A 22,369-nucleotide genomic window follows, 5' to 3' on the forward strand; every position below is an offset into this window, starting at 1 on the left:
AAGATTTTTGGTTGTGAAGCCTTTGTCCACATTAATAAAGAAAATAGAACAAAGCTTGAGGCAAAATCAAATAAATGTACCTTTATTGGATATGGTGTTAATTATTTTGGTTATCGCTTATATGATTATGAGAATCACAAAATCATTAGGATCAGAGATGTAACATTCAATGAAAAGGTCTTGTATAAGAATCAATTGCAGGAAAAGAAACAAGAAAAAGAAAACAAAGAATACATAGCGCTTGATGATATCACAAGAAAAGTGATGGTGCTTGAAAATCATAATGATCAACAGCTAGAACAACAACCACAACAGCAAAAAGCACATCAAACACTGGAAAGTGGTGTTAGAAGATCTACCAGGATAAGTAGACCCCTTGAACGATACTCTCCTTCATTATATTATGTATTGTTGACTGATTTTGGTGAACCAGAATGTTATGAAGAAGCAGTGCAAGTAGAAACCAGGAAGAAGTGGGAGCAAGCCATGAAAGAAGAGATGGACTCCTTAGCACATAACCAGACTTGGGACTTAGTCAGGTTGCTTGCAGGTAAAACAACATTGCAGAATAAATGGGTTTACAGGATGAAGGAAGAAGATGGAGGAAAACAGAGGTATAAAGCTAGACTTGTGGTGAAGGGGTTTGCACAGAAGAAAGGTATTGATTTTGATGAAATATTTTCTCCTATTTTTAAATGACTTCAATCGGAACTATTTTAAGTCTAGTAGCAGTTGAAGATTTTCATCTTGAGCAGTTAGATGTAAAGACAACCTTTCTCCATTGGGATTTGGAGGAAGAGATATATATGCAACAGCCACAAGGATATGAGGTAAAAGGGAAGGAGAAACTAGTGTGCAGTTTGAAGAAGAGCTTGTATGGGGGTTAAAATAGGCTCCAAGGCAGTGGTATCTAAAATTTGACAGGTTTATGTCTGAACAAGGTTATACTAGATGTCACTCTGATCATTGTGGTTATCTCAAAAAGCAAAATGATGGCAGCTATATTATATTGTTATTGTATGTAGATGACATGCTTGTTGCAGGTTCTAACATGCAGGAAATAAATGTGCTCAAAAGGAAATTGGCAAACACATTTGCAATGAAGGATTTGGGTGCTGCAAAACAATTCCTTGGTATGAGAATAACTAGAGACAGGAAGAATCGCAAATTAACATTGTCTCAAAGTGAGTACATAGAAAAGGTGTTGAAAAGGTTTAATATGCAGAATGCAAAACCAGTTAGTATATCTTTGGCTAGTCATTTCAAATTAAGGAGGCGTGTCCCAAGGCTTAGGAAGAAATGACTCATATGTCTAAAGTTCCATATGCATGAGCAGTTGGAAGCTTAATGTATGCAATGGTATGCACAAGGCCTAATATTGCACATGCAGTGGGAGTTGTAAGCAGGTACATGAACAATCAAGGAAAAGAACATTGGATGGTAGTGAAGTGGATTCTCAGGTATTTGAGAGGTACCACAAATCAAGCATTATGCTTTGGTGGTTCAAACATTGCTCTATAGGGATATGTTGATGCAGATATGGCAGGTGACAGAGATAACAGGAGGATCACTACAGGATATGTATTTACTGTAGGTGGAACATCTATCAGTTGGGTTTCAAAAATCCAAAGTGTTGTTGCACTTTCAACAATAGAAGCAGAGTATGTTGCTGCTACAGAGGCTAGAAAGAAATTATTTGGTTACAAAGGTTTCTGGATGAATTGGGTAAGAAGTAGGAGTTGGGCAGGTTATACAGTGACAACCAGAGTTCCATACATCTTGCAAATAACTCTGCATTTCATTCCAAGACTAAACATATATAGCTCAAGTACCATTTCATACGGTCAACATTGGAAGATGGACAGTTGAAGCTGGAAAAGATACACACAAGCCAGAATCCTGCAGATATGCTAACAAAAGTTGTAACCAGGGAGAAACTAAGAATCTTCTCAGTTTCAATTAGTCTTCAACTATGATGAAGAAGGTGAGAAACAGCCAGGTCCAAAGTGGAGTCATTGTCTAGCAAATGAAGCAACGGTGGAGTTGCTATAATCAGTCTCCAAGTGGGAGATTGTTGGGTGTGGAGCCTGATTATCTTCTGTATTCAAAGGTTTTAGCTGGATTTATACCCCAGGAAGACTGTACATCCCTCACTGGGGTCCGGGGGGCTAATCCCCCTCGGCTAGGGGGTCCGGGGGTCAGCGGTCCCCCGGTGGGGGTTCCGGGGCAGCGCCCCCGAATCTAAAAATATATGTAAAATTTCCTTGTAAAAGTCTAGTAATTTCTAGTCAATCTGGGCCATCCATTAGGCGGATGATCTGACACGTAGAAGTTATGTTTAATTTAGGGTTTTTTTCCCTAGAAGGCAACCCCTCACTATATATGAGGGAATTGTATTGCGTCTATGTATATCTGTATTCTGAGTGAGGAAGAGAGCAGAGATTAAGAGCGAAGAGGGTGTTACAACGCATCTGCTATAGCTTGTATCTCTTCAGTTTGCTGGATAATATAATAAAATAAGGACTAGCTGTTTCTTCGTGGACATAGCCCAAACTGGGTGAACCACGTATATCTGTGTCTCTCTTGTTTTATGCATTTTCTGTGTTTATATTTCTGTAATATTTTATGTGTTCCATTGCTCCATAATATATAATTTTCTAAAATCATAGACTTAACCATGATATTTTCTCAATATTCAAGCTCACTTAGCTTGCTACCCCACCAATAAATTATTAACAATCATCCTGCCTTATAAAGTATTCACTTAAAGATTTTTTCTCTTTATATAAACAAATAGTTTCAACATTACAACATTATGAAATACCATTATTATAAGATTAATTGAATATTTGAATCCATTAATCTATAACAGATATCCAATGTGCCTCCTTCACTAATAATGAGATTCTTATGATGTTAAAAAATCCATTTAGCATTTTTTTGGTATCAAGTGATGCTCATGTAAGTGAAAAAGAAAATTGAAATGCGCCAAAAAATCACATAACATCCATTTTCACTTTTAAAACATATGAAATAGAGGAATGATGTTAAGGAATGAGGCTTTTAGAGGATGTGCGATGACACTCAATTACTTCGATGGTGTTTCCATTCCATCGGATCTTCCCCTGCTCTCAGCCCCTGGCATCGCGTGAGTTCATTCTTCATTTCTTTTCAGTTTTTTTTATGATTTTCATTTCGCCTCCTTAAGGTTATGTGAAATGGTGATTTACAGTGAAATTTGTGGGCTTAGAAATGGTTTGAAACTCTCTTTGGATGACATGCATAAATATTAGGGAAAAATGACCTGATAATGGAACCTATATACAAGTCACTAGGAGAAGAAAACTTGTCTTTACATTCTATTGTTATGGTCATTCCTATTTTTTTTCTTAGGGTTTGATCTGAAGTGTGTATATGTCCTTTGTTTATAGATTTTAAAGAGTGCAGATAGGAGCACACACGAGAAGTAAAATAGTGGAACAAGTTGGGGTGGTTCTATTAACTGGGTTTATGTTGTAGTTGATCATCATGGTAGGCAGGGTTCTGCAACCAATCTATAGCAAGGTTTTGAAGACAAGTTATTCTCCTCCTCAACTGCCTCAGTATTATCCTCCTTTCCAGCATGATCTTGGATTAGCTACTAATTAGGACTATGGTTCAAACCTAGCCTCCCATCATCAAACACCATTTGGTCAACAGTTTGTTGCCCCATAGCAACAAATAGTGAAATTGGTGTGAATTTCAAGATAAGCTGTGGTAGCTCAATAATATGTAGTCAGTATATCCAATCGGCATGCCTTTTTATATGCTACAATAGCTTGAAATTCCTTGGCTACTCCCCACGAAATATATTCATCAAGATATGAATTGGGTAGAAATGATAATGTATCAGATCCACTTTGTTTTCACAGACAATTCTGTCAACATTTTCTCAGGCTAGTACATTTGACAAAGTTTCATCTTGCAGATGGAAGTCTAGATGACCTTCAGGTGTTGAAAATAATTATGAGCAATTTAGAAACTATCATCAACATTTAGATTGATTGCACGAAACTAGAAACATTGGATTGGATTATAGAAATTTTACCTATGGGCTCAGTGAGCACAATAACAGTAGCTGACGAGCTAAAACCCCAACTACTTTTTCCAAGGAGGGCAAGGTCAACGACACTTGAGATGAAGGAAAAGAAAGAAAACAAACTAGAAAGGCTTCTAAGAGTGAATAACCCCCAATGTGTTCAGGAATTTATAAAAACCCTAAGGTAGTCATAATACATTGTATGTCTTCCCCCGATCTTTGGGATGATAAGGAAACTAAACTTAGAGCCAAAGAACCCCAAGAAGAGTTCTTTGTCCCTTGATAAACATCCTTAGGCCTTGAGTTGGCCACAACTAGAGGACCCAAATAGTGTGCGGATAGAGCAAGTGTTTGTGCCTTCGAACTCCAAGACAACCACCTATTGAATTCTTAACTTTGCTTGCTAAAGACCAGGTAGGCCTAGAAACCATGGTATGGTGATATTCTAAGGTAAATTCCAAATGTGAATGGATAAAATCCTTGGGACTATCCAAATTTTTTTGAAAACCACCTTCCTCTGGTTCATAATCCATCAAATCCTCCTCCTCCATGTGGGTCCAATAGTAAGTAAATGACATCTCATATGAAAAACATATTTGACAAGTAGTTATGTGTCTTCAAAGGGTTTATCATGGCAATCATCTCTACACTTAAAAAATATATATCATGTGGATAAAAAAATCATGGTTACCATTTAATATTATTTTGCGTTTTGATAAGGATATCAAAGCCTGACATTGTCTAGAGCCCATTCACTCTTCGTCAAAACTATGCCTTGCTCTAGTTTGAAACTCGACGACCCTTTCTCTGCCTATAATTTTTTCGTGGGCCTCTAGGGTTTCTCCAGTGTTGAATTCCTCTTCCATGGTAGAGATGTTGTAATGTCCCGTTTAACATTTTGAATCTGCCAATATAAAATAAAAAAAATAATTAAAAAAAAAATGAAAAACATAAGATTAATAATTAAAATTTATAATTAAACCAATCTAAATCCATCTTAACTCTAGATCTACCAAGTTCTGAGAGGGATGAATCAAATCTCTTGAGGTGCAAACCTCTTTTATAGTGAAAAGAGATTTTATCCCTTTGAGAACTTGGTATATCCTAAGTTAATATGGAACAAGACTGATTATATATAATGAAAAGAATTAAAAAATGACATGGTTTCCACCTTTCTTTTGAAATTTTTTATAAATATGTTTTCACTTTTCTTTTGAAAAACATTAAAACATTTATAATATTTGAATAACTTTTAAAAAATTATTATTATATTTGAATAATGATTTTAACAAGTTTTTCACCCTTCTGATTAAAATGCATTGACTCGTTGAATATCATTTTCCCAGTCCGTTTAAATTTACGAGGGTATTGTCCATGGAGGATTGGCAGGAAAATAAAACACGGTTAACATTTCATTAACAACACAGTGGGCAATAGCTATAGGAGGACATCCATTACACCCTCTCATCGATTTGTAGTGTGGCTTTTATTGCTATTTCCAGACCTAAGCTCTTACATTCCTTAAAGTCATAATATTCTTGCAAATTAAAAAATTTCAAGAAGATAATTTGTGTGTTTCTTCATCTATTTTCTACTCTTAAACCAAAATACGATTTGGCTTTTCAACCAGATAACCATTTATTCACATAGGGTTCGATTCCCAATACCAAAATTTATGCCTCTCTACTACAGGCCTCCACCAACGAAAAATCATTGTTACAAGGTAAGCAACTTCACACCCACCTTCTCATCATTGGACTGTACCAAAACATCTTCCTATCAATTAAACTCACCGCATTCTATGCCATTTGTGGGAATATGTTGGATTCGCGCCAAGTGTTTGACAAGATATCTGAAAGAAATAAGTTCTTATGGAACATGATGATCAAAAGTTATGCCTGCAACAGTTTTTCTGATGAATCCCTTATGCTCTATCATTAGATCCAAGAGGAAAGGATACAACTAGATAAATTCACCTTTCCTTTTGCACTCAAGGCATGTGCTACTCTCTTAGCCTTGCAAGAGGGCAAGGAAATTCATCATCAAATACTCTGATTTAGACTTGAATATGATTTTGTGATAGGGAATTCACTTGTAACAATGTATGTCAAGTGTGGGAGTGTAGAAATTTCATGCAAATTGTTTGAAATATTACATTGGAGAGTTCGATTCGAGCAACGATGATGAAGTGATCATTTCGTTTCAAGAAGAAAAAGGTTGGCCCAATTCCCCCATCCATGGAAGAGGCCTATGAGAAGGTAAGCATTTAAGCCATTATTTCCCATATAATGTAGCTTCCATGGATGATCATACATAGTAGCTGTGCTAGAATCCATTGTGTAATTTATTTTTTGGTTGGGGTAGATGAACAAGAGAGCGATGTGATTAACGAAAAGATCATGAAATTTGACGTGGAGCTCTACCTATACAAAGAGCAGCTCAATAAGACCTGACCCAGTCCTTCTCACATCACTATAAAGCACAATCTATGTGCATCCTAAAGAAGAAAAAAAGTATGTATATATTCTCTACGTTTTTAACATTTGTGTAGGTTCTAATCTGTTCCTAGAAAATGCAAGGAAATTCCTAGGAAACATTCCCCAAGTTGCTCTAAATTTCTCTGTAGGTTTTTAGTGCAGACACCTAGAAAATCAAGACATTTCAGTGAATTTGGTCTTTATCATAACAATATCATTATATTTTTAACTTCATAAACCCATATTCATGCATACATACACATTAACTCAAGACACAATCTCCTTGGGCAGATGTCAAACATAGACATGTAAGTATTTTGATTGCATGGCACTTAATCTGCCCCTCAAAACCTGAGGATTATAGATAAATATAAAAGGTTTCCTTTAGGATTCCAAGTAATATTACCCCCATAACAAAAAAAATTGACATTGAAACTGATTAGAGACTAATTACAATGTTAAAATAACCCCAATCTACCAAGGAAGTATACAAGTCTAGTTGTATGAGTCAGACCTACCAAATAAAAGAAGAATACATGACGTCTTTTTTGTGTCCTATTTAAAAAATTATACCCAATGCCCAGTTCAGATTGGGTTTCCAGTTCTCAATGAGGAAGGGAAAATGGTATTAGAATCCTAAAAAAATTTGCACACCTAAGCCAAATCACTAATATTTGAGGAGAAAGTTGAATACTTAGTAAGGTGAAGAAACCTATCTTGGGGAAGCTAGAAGTAACAGGGGTGGAGAAGGGTGGAAGAGTATCATTATCTACCAAGGAGAATGATCGATAACTATGTTTTCTTGGAAGATTGAATCAACTCCAAAAATATGGCAAAAAGTTTGGCTTTAGGCATTGGTCTGTAATTTACTTAGAAATCAAGCATCAAGTGCCATGGGGGTTCAATGGTCATCTTAGGATTTATGAAAAAGGTCATTATCCCAAGAGAAATTAATATTAATAGGTTAAACCTTTGGAATAAAGAAGTGATTAAATATTTTGAAATCATTTATTTTACATATTTAAGGGGAGGTATAATTTCACCTGATGTTTGAGTTCGTTCAGTCTTTGAAGCAGCTTCTAGAAATGGCAGGTTTTAGACTTTGGCTCGTGCATCTGGATGATAAGTTATGGAAAGTTTTAGTTAAGTTTTCAAAGCAATTTTTTGGATATGTTAATATATTTTCTGAAATTTGTACACCTTGGACAAACACATGGACATTTTTAAATTAGATTGAGAGGGAATTCTACACAGATACATATTATCTAGTTAATTAGTGTCCGAATGAAAATACCTATCAAATGTTTGAACAGTTTATCTATGTATGCAAAAATCCATGACATCAGAGGTATGCACCCTTAGAAAAAAATTGAACCTATAGATATGGCCAAGGTTAAAATTCATTTTAACTGTTGTACAGTAAGATAGCTAGCTTATGTTTCTATTAAAACCAAGGTGGAGAAACCTATCTACTTATTAAGCATCAAGGAGAACAAGTCACCACCATTCATTAATAAATTTATTCATCTAAGCCTTGTAAGACAATCATCATTAACATATACAATTATTTATTTTTATATTTTCTCTACAGTCCCATATGTTAGCAGAGATAGCATCAGGAGATGTTGATCACCCCCTACGGGCTGGATGATAGGATATATAGCATTAAGGGGTGTTGATTCCACCCCACTAGAAGCCATAGATGTTGGGACACACAACATCAGGGGGTGTTGACAAAATCTGGTTCTCCAGAGTAATTGTGTGTATCTACCCTACTCCTTTTTCCTTCTCCATGATCCTAGAATTTAGAACCTATATAGCTTCGATTAGATTTGAATTTATCATGATTTTCTAGGAGCAGCCTTTGCACTCCCACTTTGTATTCCACATTTTTTTACTTGGAAGACCCATTGACCTATTTGTGGTCATTTTTGAACATTAATAAAAGTATATTATCTTATCACTAACTATCTAATCCCTTCACCTCATCCCTTACTAGAATTTCAATATCATGTAGTCTACAGGTGCTTGCTTGATATCAAGAACATGAATACTGACTTCCAAGGAAGAATCCGAGGTTAAGAATGGATGCAACACCTCTTCTCTAGTTAATGTAAAGGTGCTCATGGATAATTTCTCAAAGCCTTGAAACAATTTCTAGACCTTCTACATCTACCACTCTTGTTGTGTGTGGGCTACTAATTGGATGAGCCACACCTGTTTAGCTGATTTTGGATCATATTACCAATATTTGATAAGAATTTTAGCACAGTAAAGATATTACAACCCATACTGCAAGGAATGTCCATGCCGCAATTTGAACTGCCTTAACATCTGTACAGTGTATATTACCACAAGATTTAGGTTGCAAGTAATTTGAGTCACATTGATCAATCTCAAAGTTTTTGGGATGTAATAATTCCCTTTGATTGTACTATGTGTCAATCATTACTGCAGTTTAGCATTTTATATGCAATGGTAAAACTTTCAGAGATTCCTTCTATAGTGCTCGCTAAAAAATGCTACATATAGGAATTTCAGTATTTAATTAAGATAAGATGATGAGAAAAAAATGGGAGTCATACTTAACTTATAAAAAGGAACACTTGTTAAATAATAAGCAATCAATGTGGTCATGTTGTTACCTCATTATATGTGGCCTGACCCTTTCTCTCAACCTTCTGACTGAATGGACACAGTCAAATAATTAATAGTAAGTGAAGCAAACCCCCGAGGCTAATTTTTAATACAAATATAATTACAAGCATGCCCTAACGACACCATGTATAACAAACAAAAACATTATCTGTTAGTGGATCAAGATTTTTTTTGAGCTAGTCAACCATAGGGATTAAATAGAAATCCACACATATTAGCTACCTACATTCTCTCCATGGTTGAGGAGGTCCACACCTAGCTTGCATTTGACCTCCCTCTATTCCCCATGACTGCCATTACGACAAAAAACAGATATGAATCTACTATCAATTTATATCAATTCCATTACCTCCATCAACATAAAGACATCCATACATCAACATGTACCAAAAGAAAATTTCATTCAGAAAAAGAAAGAGAATAGGTGAATTTTGATGATACAACTTTCATTCTGAACTATCGGAGTCCCCTCCCACCCTTCTCCCAACCATAAACTCTAGGAACTCTTTTTCTCTTCCTTGTGATGTTCAAGTGCAAAGGTACAACCGATCAATAATGCTCTATCTCAAACAAGACAAATACAAAACCCCAAGAAACCATCAACATAGAGTAATGCATGAGACTCACCCTGCAGCATTCAGAGAACATAATTCTCACTAATGAATATCTAATGTTGTACCCTTGCCATATGATTCTTTCTAGAAGGCATTGCAATTTCTGCATCACTATCTCTTGATAGAGAGACACTACGTCCACTTTCCACAAAAAATGATTTCCTTGGTGTACTTGTATAAGTTCATGAACATCTACCAACAATTGCATTTGAAGGATAGTCTCCCTCCCCTTGTTGCAGAGTTGATTTATTTTCATCAACTTTCATTCCTGCACAAAATAAAGTTAAACATTTTCTCAAATTAAGAAAGGAATTAGATATATAGAACTTTTTTAGGAAAGAAGATTGAACGACATTTACAATCCAAACTTCCATTAACAATTGATGATAATTGGCAAGCATGATCCTTCATTGGAAACTATTCTCTTCTTATTAAACCCAAGCATTCTTCTGCTAAATAGAAGGTTGACCACTTCAATGCCTTCACTGAGACGGTAATCAGTACTATGATTAGATATCCTTTTCTTCTTAGTGCAATATTATAAAATAAGATTGTATTTTCAAGATATGATGTCTTCTATAGTGGAAGAGGGGAAGAAGTAGGAGGTAGGAGTAAAGAACAACCAAGGAGAGGAATATGCCTAGTAAAATCTTCTTAGTTTTGAATAATGCTGTTCAGAAATACTATTGTTATAAGTACATAAATCTTACTCCTTTAAATTTTTATGCTTTTATTGGTTTAATAATTAATTGCTAGCAAAATTTGGATGTCGGAAAGTACATGGTCCAAGAGAATATCTAGACACGTTATGTGTAGGGCCTTGCTATGCGATTAGGGAGGTGAGTATTGAATGTAGTTTTTGTTTTATTTTCTTTACAGTCAAATACCTTTTCATGGTGGTGGATTGATTTGATAATATATTGTGTCAATTTTCATAATACTATCCATGGGTGTTAAAATTGGCAACCAGGGAAAAACTTCATGTGGGTCATCTTATTCATGGCTAATAATATTTTTATTAGATTCCTCTCGTCGAGAGGTGTAGGATTGATATAAAGATCATCCAATTCCGATAAGTATTCATGGAGATATGAATTTATTTTGATTATGGAATTATTATCAAGCCGACCTACAACACATGTAGGCTCAGAAGCCCAACAGTCGCATCTATTCACCCACCAACGTTGTGTATAAATATAAGAGGACATTTCCTCATTTGGACTCACTCATCTCATCACATCTCGCTCTCTCTACTACGCAGATATGAGTCTCTTCTCTACTGCGCTGAAATGGGTCTCTCTCTCTCACACATGTGAAGCCGGAAGCTGTTGAATTTGAAGCTGCAACTGCAGAAGTAAAGATTGACTTGCGTGGCCTAGAATATATCCTCTTTGGAACTGCGCTATAGGTTCATCTTAACCTCCTTTGAAAGCCGCAACGTTTGGTGGTGGAATGAAGTCAATCTGACGAACGGTTTGCAAGATATCGACTGCCCTAGTTTGAAGTCGGAAACTGCTGAAACTGAAGCTGCAACTGCAGAAGTAAAGATTGACTTGCATTGCCTAGAATATCTCCTCTTTGGAACTTCGCTGTAGGTTCATCTGAACCTCCTTTGAAAGCCGCAACTTTTGGTGGTGGAATGAAGTCAATCCGACGAACGGTTTGCAAGATATCGACTGCCCTAGTTTGAAGCCGGAAACTGCTGAAACTGAAGCTGCAGAAGTAAAGATTGACTTGCGTGGCCTAGAAGATCTCCTCTTTGGAACTTTGTTGTAGGTTCATCTGAACCTCCTTTGAAAGCCGCAACTTTTGGTGGTGGAATGAAGTCAATCCGACAAACGGTTTGCAAGATATCGACTGCCCTAGTTTGAAGCCGGAAACTGCTGAAACTGAAGCTGCAACTGCAAAAGTAAAGATTGACTTGCGTGGACTAGAAGATCTCCTCATCTGAATTGCACTATAGGTTCATCTGAACCTCCTCTGGAAGCCAAAACTTTTTGTGGTGGAATGAAGTCAATCCGACTGTCGATTTGTGAGATATGGTCTGCCCTACTTTGATAATGAAGCCGCTAATGCTGATGCTACTGATCTAGGGTTTGCTACTGCTGATATGAATCAGATTTATTGTACTATTTCTCTCTGCTGAATTATTGAAGATAAACGAAGATTTGATCAAAGGGTTTCCCCACACATTGTGGGGTTTGTCCCTGGCTAGCCGCCACATCTTGTGTCTCTTGTCTTGGCTTGTTTTCTATCGATCGTTTAATGTTCCATCTGCACTTTACTTTATGTACATGTGATTTCTAATCGGTGGAATATAATAAGAAAAAGAAGTAAATTGTTATAAGCATAGAACATACCATAACTTAACATGGTATCAGAGCTGAGGTGAAGACAAATCCCGAGCAAGAGCAAGAGCAATCATTGAAGAGAAGATTGGCAAGGCTATCCTAAAAGAACTATGGGGTCCTCAACACTCTTTCCTGCCGAAGACAAGCTCCGTGAGAAAGCTGACTATCACGGATGAAAGATGTCTATCGATCTAACCCTTGAAGATCAAGGAGTGCTGGACCATGTAAGAGGCAATATTGTTGAGCCTTCATCAAATGCATTTGCTGCTGCCTGGAACAAATGGAAAAATGGAGAAGTCAAATCAAAGAAGATCATTCGGGACTCTATCGACAAGCACTTGGTGGCCTACATCTCTGATCTAGACACCTCCAAGGAAATCTACGACAGACTGGTGAGTTTATTTAAAGTTAATGATGCAAATCAAGTTTTGTTTCTTAGAAATAAGCTGAGGGAAATCAAGAAGGGTAAAGACGAAAGTATGCAAGCATACTTCTTAAGAATCACCAAGATCAAGAACGATCTCCTATCTATTGGGGAAACTATTACTGACAGAGAAATGGCACTCACAACTCTTGAAGGATTACCATCTGAATGGTATGTGTTCAGGACTACTCTTCTGAACTATAATGTAATTCCTGGTTTCGAGGAATTAATGGCTAGATGCATTCAAGAAGAAACAAGGGAAGAAGTGTAAGAAATGCCCATGCCTAAAGGTCCTCCTGCTGCCTTTTCTTTTCATGCAAAGAAAAGAAATAATTCCGGGACTAAATCAAAAGGAAAGGCTGGACCTAAGGCTAGAAGAAAATGACGATGTTACATTTGCGATAAAGCAAGTCACTATGCAAGGGAGTGCCCTAATAGAAAGGACTCACTCTAGGACGATGATCAAAATCCCTCTGCTGGCAATCAAAGGAATGACAAATTCAACAGCAAAGGTAAGAGGAGAGCTGGGAATCAAGGAAGAGGACAAGCATTCAAGAAGGCCAGAAATTCCAGGATGTATTAAATGCACCTGACCTCAAAAAGAACCTAGTGTCCATCTTAGGAACGGAAGACAAAGGCTACAAGGTAACCTTCAGCGATGGCAAGGTATGTATATGGAAAAATAATTATAAAGATGCCTTTATTCTTGGGTTTAGTGTTGATTCATTATATCAGGTCGATGGAAGTCTGCTAGGTGTCATGTCTTATGACACATCTCTTCAGTCCGAACTTTGGCATTAGAGGTTGTCCACCTTCATTATAAAGCTATACTCGGTGTAAGACAAATGGTGATAGGGATGCCTGAATTCTGAACAGAGAGTGAAGGTGTATGTCCAGGATGTGCTGAAGGAAAGCTCAAAAGGGGACCATTCCCCTCAAGCCAAAGCAAGACCTCTGATATATTACAATTGGCTCACTCAGGCATACCTGAGGTTGGCATTAAGAGGGAGAATTCTACACCACATACTCCTGAGCAGAATGGTGTGGTGGGAAGGAAGAACCGCACGATGATGGAAGCTGTCTGGGCCATGCTACATGATCAAAGACTTCTGATGTTTCTATGGGCCGAAACTACAATCACCGTCGTATATGTACAAAATCGATGCCCTCATCAAGAATTGGGTTCCTAAACTCCTGAAGAAATGTTCACCACCGGTCAAAGGGAAGTCGTGATTAGTCATGATGTCACCTTTGACAAAGATATGGCTCTCAGCAAGGTGGACAATCTGCTGACTTTGAGTAGCTCTCAAGAAGTCGACACCAGGGAACCGAAAGAAAAGGATGATGAATCAATGCCTGATGTAGAAGAACCCATGGATCCGGTTGATCCTCATCCGCATGAGCCTTCCTCTTCTATGAAGAGGCCTTCATGGCTTAGGGGGATACTTGATGATGCTGAAGAACATGCTGCACCGTGAGGAACCTTCCATCAAAGTAAGAAACTTAACAGGTATCAGGGATACCTGACCATCATGAGCACGATCATACAAAATGAACCTTCAACATTCTCAGATGTCATCAAGCATTAACTATGGAAGGATGATATGACCATAGAATACGAGTCTATTATGGAGAATGATGTCTGGGAAATAGTTCCCAGACCCTGGACAAGACAATTATTACTTCAAAATGGCTTTACAAGATAAAGCATGCAGCAGATGGAAGCACGGAAAAGTATAAGCCTCGTTTTGTTGCTCGAGGTTTCTCCCAAAAGGAAGGTATAGACTATGATGAGATATTTTCACCTGTTGCCAGATATACGACCATCCGCTAGACCATAGCCCTTGCCACTTCACAAGGATGGATCCTACATCAGATGGATGTCAAGACTGCGTTCTTGCATGGCTCGATCAAAGAAGAGGTCTACGTGCAGCAACCCGAAGGACTTGAGATTTATGATCGAAAATCTCATGTATGCAGGTTGAAGAAAGCTCTCTATGGGCTGAAGCAAGCACCCCGAGCATGGTATGAGAGGATCGATAGCTACTTGATGAAGCTGGGATTCACTAGGAGTGAAGTCGATCCTAACCTTTACTTTAAGGCTGAATATGACAAGCCTCTCATACTGGTATTGTATGTGGATGACCTCTTTCTAACAGGTGCAGACCCTCTCATTCCAAATGTAAGAGGGAGCTGGCCTGTGAATTTGAAATGAAGGACCAAGGACTTGAAGTGTGGCAGAAGCCAAGGGAAATTTTCCTATCTCAAGGAAAATATGTGGTAAATATATTGGAAAGATTCGGTATGATGGACTGGAAGCTTGTGACTACCTCGAGGATCTTAACTTTTAGAAGTTATATGGTAGTGATGTCGGACCAGACTTGGGAAATGCCTCTGAGTTTCAAAAAACTCATTCGCATTGATGTTCTTGGTGAACCTCCATCCGAACATATGTTTTGCAGTTAGCATTGTGAGCTCATATTTGGTTGAGCCTCACTGGATTGATGCCTGGAATCTTCTGAGATGTCTTCAGGACACAATCTCTCATGGATTAAGATACACTATCGGAGATGTGAGACTACTTGGATAGACTGATGTTGATTGGGCAAGCAGTGTGGTGGACCGTAAGAGCACTTCCGAGTACTGTTTCATCTTGGGATCTGCTTCGATATCCTGGATGAGCAGGAAGAAGAAGTTGGTGGCTTTGAGCACTGCTGAAGCAGGATATATTGTTGCTAGCATAACCTCGTGTGAGGCAGTATGGTTGCGAAAGCTCTTCAGTGAGTTGTTTGGATTTACATTGGATACCACTGTGATTCTCTATAACAACCAGAGGTGGCATTCGATTATTAAGGAATCCTGTATTCGTCGATTGCTCCAGCAGATAGACATCATCTTAGATATGGTAAGCAAGGAGGCTCCATCGCATTAAGATGATGTACAGGTTGATACACCTTGTCAAAGCCCCGAGGAAAGATCTAATCTGTGATTTTCCCAAACGACTTGGAGTCAGTAAGAAACCCTTGTACAAGGGTCCTGCATGTTGCATACATTGAGCTCTGGGAGCTCTGAGGGCTTGCGGTTATTACGGGAGCAACATACGACCTCAGGGTGACTCACCCTCCCCTAGTGGTGCGCACTGGAACAAGATGATTCACTCTCTTGTGGGACAAGATGATTCGCTCTCTTGTGGAATAGGATGATTCGCTCTCTTGTGTAGCAGGATGATTAGTTCTCCTGTGAGGCTTGGATTGATGTGTTCTCCATGGCAATTATAACAAGATTGATGTGTTCTCCTGTGAGGCCTAGATTGATGTGTTCTCCATGGCAATTGTAGCAGGATTGATGTGTTCCCCTGTGAGGCCTGGATTGATGTGTTCTCCATGGCAATTGTAGCAGGATTGATGTGTTCTCCTGTGAGAACAGGATTTATTAGTTCTCCTGTCAAGGCATCCTACCCATGCAGTCTGGGACTCATGGGAAGTACCTCTCATCTGATCAATGAGCAGGGAAATGAAGTTAGGGACCATAGTAGTACCGATGGATGCATCGTTGTAACTACCGTACTCCCTACACTAGGATGACCTCCATTGATCTGGGATCAATGATACTGGTCTGGGACCAGTGGTAGGAGTTGTACCATACTATGACGTTGACTTCGGGTTGGTTGAGACTGGTCTGGGATCAGTGGTACATACTCTGAGACTGACTTTGAGTCAGTGGAGGATGATATTGGTCTGGGACCATTGGAGTTGTACTCACTATGACGCTGCCTTTGGGTTGGTTGAGACTGGTCTGGGACCAGTGGTACACACTCTGAGACTGACTTTGAGTCAGTATGATACATCCTCGATCATTTCTTCTTCTTCATAATTCGGACAAAAGCAGAGTAGAACAGAACTATGCAAGAGCAGAGCAGAACAAAACAAAATAGTACAGATCAGTGTAGGGCAGAACAAGACAAAGCAGAACAGGCAAAATAGAGTAGAGAAGGGCAAGGGTCCGGCTGTACAAGGCAGTGCACTTGATGGATGAATAGTAACGATCGCTAGACAGATTGCAGATGAAGTTCTCCATGGTTGAGAGGGAGTGTTAAAATTGGCAACCAGGGCAAAACTTCATGTGGGTCATCTTATTCATGGCTAATAATACTTTTATTAGATTCCTCTCGTCGATAGGTGTAGGATTGATATAAATATCATCCAATTCCGATAAGTATTCATGGAGATATGAATTTATTTTGATTATGGAATTATTATCAAGCTGACCTACAACTCATGTAGGCTCAGAAGCCCAACAGTCGCATCTATTCACCCACCAACGTTGTGTATAAATATAAGAGGACTTTTCCTCATTTGGACTCACTCATCTCATCACATCACTCTCTCTCTACTGCACAGATATGAGTCTCTTCTCTACTGCGCTGAAATGGGTCTCTCTCTCTCACACACATGTGAAGCCGGAAGCTGTTGAATTTGAAGCTGCAACTGCAGAAGTAAAGATTGACTTGTGTGGCCTAGAATATCTCCTCTTTGGAACTACGATGTAGGTTCATCTGAACCTCCTTTGAAAGCTGCAACTTTTGGTGGTGGAATGAAGTCAATCCGACGAACGGTTTGCAAGATATCGATTGCCCTAGTTTGAAGCCGGAAACTGCTGAAACTGAAGCTGCAACTGCAGAAGTAAAGATTGAATTGCGTGGCCTAGAAGATATCCTCTTTGGAACTGCACTGTAGGTTTATCTGAACCTCCTTTGAAAGCCACAACTTTTGGTGGTGGAATGAATTCAATCCGACGAACGGTTTGCAAGATATCGACTGCCCTAGTTTGAAGCCGGAAACTGCTGAAACTAAAGCTGCAACTGCAGAAGTAAAGATTGACTTGCGTGGCCTAGAAGATCTCCTCCTTGGAACTGTGCTATAGGTTCATCTGAACCTCCTTTGAAAGCCATAACTTTTGGTGGTGGAATGAAGTCAATCCGACGAACGGTTTGCAAGATATCGACTGCCCTAGTTTGAAGCTGGAAACTGCTGAAACTGAAGCTGCAACTACAGAAGTAAAGATTGAATTGCGTGGCCTAGAAGATCTCCTCATCTGAACTGCGCTGTAGGTTCATCTGAACCTCCTCTGGAAGCCGAAACTTTTGGTGGTGGAATGAAGTCAATCCGACTGTCGGTTTGTGAGATATGGTCTGCCCTAGTTTGATAATGAAGCCGCTAATGCTGATGCTACTGATCTAGGGTTTGCTACTGCTGATATGAATCAGATTTATTGTACTATTTCTCTCTACTGAATTATTGAAGATAAAAGAAGATTTGATCAAAGGGTTTCCCCACACATTGTGGGGTTTGTCCCTGGCTAGCCGCCACATCTTGTGTCTCTTGTCTTGGCTTGTTTTCTGTCAATCGTTTAATGTTCTATCTGCACTTTACTTTATGTACATGTGATTGCTAATCGGTGGAATATAATAAGAAAAACAAGTAAATTTTTATAAGCATAGAACATACCATAACTTAACAATGGGTGATTTCCATGGCTATCCACATGGATACAAAGTATGCAACTGGCTTATTCTGGTTGAATACTACTAATTTAAACAATAAATTTACATTTCTCTTCTATAGTAGGATTCTTTTTGGAATTTTGCATGATATGTTGGTTGAAATTCCAGAAGTCTTTGAACTCCATCTTGCCCTATTGCATACTTACCTGTCATGAAGTTTAAGCTCAGAGGGATATCTATTTTTTTTGTCTAGTTAGATTAAAATCTATGTTTCATTGAATGTTTAAGCTAGACAATACAACAAATAATATAAAATTCCTTGTATATCTCTGACTTCGATTCTAGAATTTGCACTTGAAAATTGGAAGCAAAGCTTTTCTTTCACTTCATAAAAAATCTTAATGTTATAAGCTCATATAATACTTGCAGTAATAATAAATCCATAGATCTACATCAGGGGGGGATTTATTTACAATATGTATCCATGCACGGGATAACACAAATATTTTTGTTAATAAAATCAATATAATTCCTTACCATTGTTTCTTGCCCTTTCTCTTTTTCTTGCTATTTTTGGCATGATCCCCAGTCTTCATGCCTACATTTTCTGATACACCATTACTAGTGTCAAACATCCTAGATTCCACTGCATTTTGAAACCAATCAAGAAACGTTTTTGTTATGTTTTCATCTAGGTTTGTCGGTACATCAACATTTATGCCAACTTTCTGAGTTGAAGTTTCTCCTCGAGAATAATGTTTTCCAATAAGGGTAGTATTCACATGAAAGGGTGGCTTGGTTGTGTTTGGAGGACACTTCATACCCTATCAAATGGCCCGCTCAGTTGCATCATATACTTTTCTTAAAACATAGGCATTTGCACATTGTGTGTCCACCTCTCTAAAAACAAATGCATGGCTTGTATTTTCAACCCATCCATCTCCATCTTTTGCTTGATGGTAATCTTTTCAATCTTGGCACCACCTAGCTCCTACTTTTTTCTTATCAGTATGTATCAAAATATTTGAAACATTAATTTTTTTGCATGTTATTCTTCCTGAATTTGCTTGAAGACCATCCCTCTCATCTTCAATAATAGCACGCCTATATATAAAAGGGTTGTGTCTGCCACTCATTTGAAAACTACTTCTAAAACTATGAAGGTGGCAGACTAGCTCCTCCCTCATTAGTTCATTATCATAAATTTTCCTCTTAACATAATCTAATAGAAACTCATATCCATTTTGGAGTTTCTTAAAATATTCCTTAGCCTCTACATTGTCCATATCTTTGTCAAGATGAACCAACATTGCATTTTTCCTCTACTCCTTTTTTAGGACAACAATGTCTATGTTCTCATAACGAGATAAACCCAACATTGCATAGTGATCAGGGTCATCTAATAGTTAGAATACTTCGTCTTTAGAAGGATCTCCTCTAGACAAGCCACTAGTTGAGGTCCCTCTTTCACTATCTCTAGACTGACTTTACTGAGATTTTTCACCAAATTGACTAGCTAAAGAAAAATTACCTTCTTCACCACAAGGACCATTGTATCCAAATGCATGAGAGAAATTTCTTGCCATGCCATTAGTCCCTTCAAATTGTGGATCAAAACCTCTCTCTTTATATTATTTTTTATTTTTCTTTAGAAAGTAAATCAAAATGTTACTAGATATGAAAACCAAGTTCATGCACATAACCATGCCAAGTCATCCCACATGAAATTTAGCAGAATATATAGAGCATAATTGTAATCAACAATGCTAGATGTTTATGACTCATAGAAAAAGCAATACGCGCTGATATAGCTTGTAAGCTAGTCATCTAAAAGCTACCATGTATACATAGAGCCACCATCCCAATAAAAACCATTGTCAAAACTGAACTTGTGTAGGCAAAAACAAATGCCATTGTGCAAACTACACCCTAAATCATTAAATCCCAAGCTCAGAAAAACATTGAAAATGTCTGCCATTGTGGTGAAGCTAAGAAAGTTGCACCAAATAACCACAAAAGAGGATGATGTGCCCAAATGAAGAAATGAGTCCATGCCTATGAGACAATAGTCCAACTAGAATATGAAAAGTAGGAGGAATAACCTCCCCAAATGCAATAGCCATGTGCAAAATATGGGCCATGTATGCCAAATCCTATGAACAATAAAGTCTCTTGCCTGTAAAATAGTTTCAATGGATGTCGTTGATACAATATTATGTCGTTGGATCCATTCTGAAGGCTGTCCAAACAAAGTAGATGCACATGAAAATTTTCTCATTCCCATTCCTTTCTAGCTTTGGCAAATGACATGCATTCCATTCTCCATGATTTCTTGCTTCTTAGAGTACTGAGTATTGGTGGCTCGAGTAGGGAAATGTATGTCTTTGTTGCAACTTTCAACATTCATCAACCTTTCCTCATAATTCCTTGCCTCATCGACATTAGTTCCATCACCATCTCAAACATTTATTTTCCCTCCATTATCTTTGGATGTACTTGCTTCTTTTTACTTAGAAGAATTTAGTTTTGTACTCGGTTGTTGTCGCGATAGGGAAGTATGCCCTTAGAAATGTTGGGTTTTGTAGGTGCTACATCATGTTTACCATCTTCTAAACCTCTTCACCTCTGTGATTTGGTCCTATAAATATTTTTCTGATTGTATGGGCAATCAATATTCTGAGCATTCTCACCATTGTTTCCAAATTGTGTATGACTGAAATTACAAACCTTGAACCCATTTTTCTTGAGAGCATACCAGTTGACTTTGAAGAGGCAACATTGTCCACTAATCCATTATTTTTAAACCCTTTACCATGAAAGTTACCCTTTCTAGACATGAAACCAAAAGCTACATGCCTTCTGATCACCATGCTAACTCCAATATGAATTATTCACCACCATAGGTTTCCACACCATTGTTTCCAGATTGTGTATGATTGAAGTTACAAACCTTGAACCCATTTTTCTTGAGAGCATACCAGTTGACTTTGAAGAGGCAACATTGTCCACTAATCCATTTTTTTTAAACCCATTACCATGAAAGTTACCCTTTCTATACATGAAACCAAAAGCTACATGCCTTCTGATCACCGTGCTAACTCCAATATGAATTATTCACCACCATAGGTTTCCACAAATGCAAGAACTACATATTTATGTATAATATTTTCTTTGGTACAATGGAACTAGAGTCTCAACATGGGGAAGTTAAATGGATTTCAAACGTTGCTGGAAAGTTTTTTTCCACAGCCTGCTTCTACTAAGACCAGCTAAAGAAAAAGGAAAGTCAAATGTATACAATAAGTCATTCGATAGCCAAAGGAACCAATTAAAAATGGCACCAAATAGGCATCAAATATGTCCATCATCAGTCAGAAAATGAACCTTATTCTACACTGCAGATGTTGTAGTTTGTGACTTTTGGTTCAACTTTCACTTATGTGAAAGCATAGTAATGGGGCTTCTCTCCAGGTGTAAGGCCCTATGGATCGGGAGGTCATGAGGGATATCTATTGATTTGATCTATGCTAGCATATCACTTCGGGTTGTTCTTGAAATAATTTACTCCTACACATAGGATAAATCAAATATTCATATTCAGAAAATAATGCTATGGTTGGCTTTGTTTTTTAAATCATTTTTGCATTTCATTGGAGGCTAATTGTGGCGTCTCCCTCTTGCCACTAATTATTTTGTTTAGAATCAGTGCATATTTTTTAATTTGAGTTGTGCATATCATTTGATCCTCATTAGGGAATTCATTTCTGATTTACAATTTTTGTATTGGCATGTATATAGGATTTTGACATCTTTGAGGATAAAGTACTTTGTGATTTTGATGAACAAAGGGCAAGGATCCTAAATGGATGCAAAGTTGTAGATCAAATCTTTTGCCTTGCCTATTTTTTTCTTTTTATTTGCCTTGTTTCCAGTCACTATTGCTTATCACTATGCATATATTTTATACATTTTCAAACAAATTGAAAATAGTTTTCTTAATATAATTCATCCTTCTTTTGTTTCATGATTTCTCTAATAAGGTGCCTCTCTAGTTCACCCATTGCTACTTTTTTGATACAGTAGTCAACTATGTCTTCACACAGAAAGGTGGAAAGGTAGTCAGGCTCACCAACAATATCTTTGCTTTACTAATATGAAATATTGATTAGAGAATAAAAATGTGCAAAAGAAAAAGAAAAGTGGGCTTATGTTTTTGTTAGTTGTGTAGAACTAAGCATTTGAATTGGTACAACAATATTTACTA

General features: G+C 37.7%; 1 pseudogene; it reads right to left on the minus strand.

Annotated features, from left to right (window-relative positions):
• Window positions 1-18,638: 18,638 nt before the first annotated feature.
• LOC149229043 (uncharacterized) lies at window positions 18,639-20,942 on the minus strand (annotated as a pseudogene).
• Window positions 20,943-22,369: the final 1,427 nt, after the last annotated feature.

This window comes from Pinus tabuliformis, chromosome J, assembly GCF_031772625.1.
Source record: "Pinus tabuliformis cultivar Carrire ecotype Pingquan chromosome J, CPIR1, whole genome shotgun sequence".
Taxonomy (NCBI): domain Eukaryota; kingdom Viridiplantae; phylum Streptophyta; class Pinopsida; order Pinales; family Pinaceae; genus Pinus; species Pinus tabuliformis.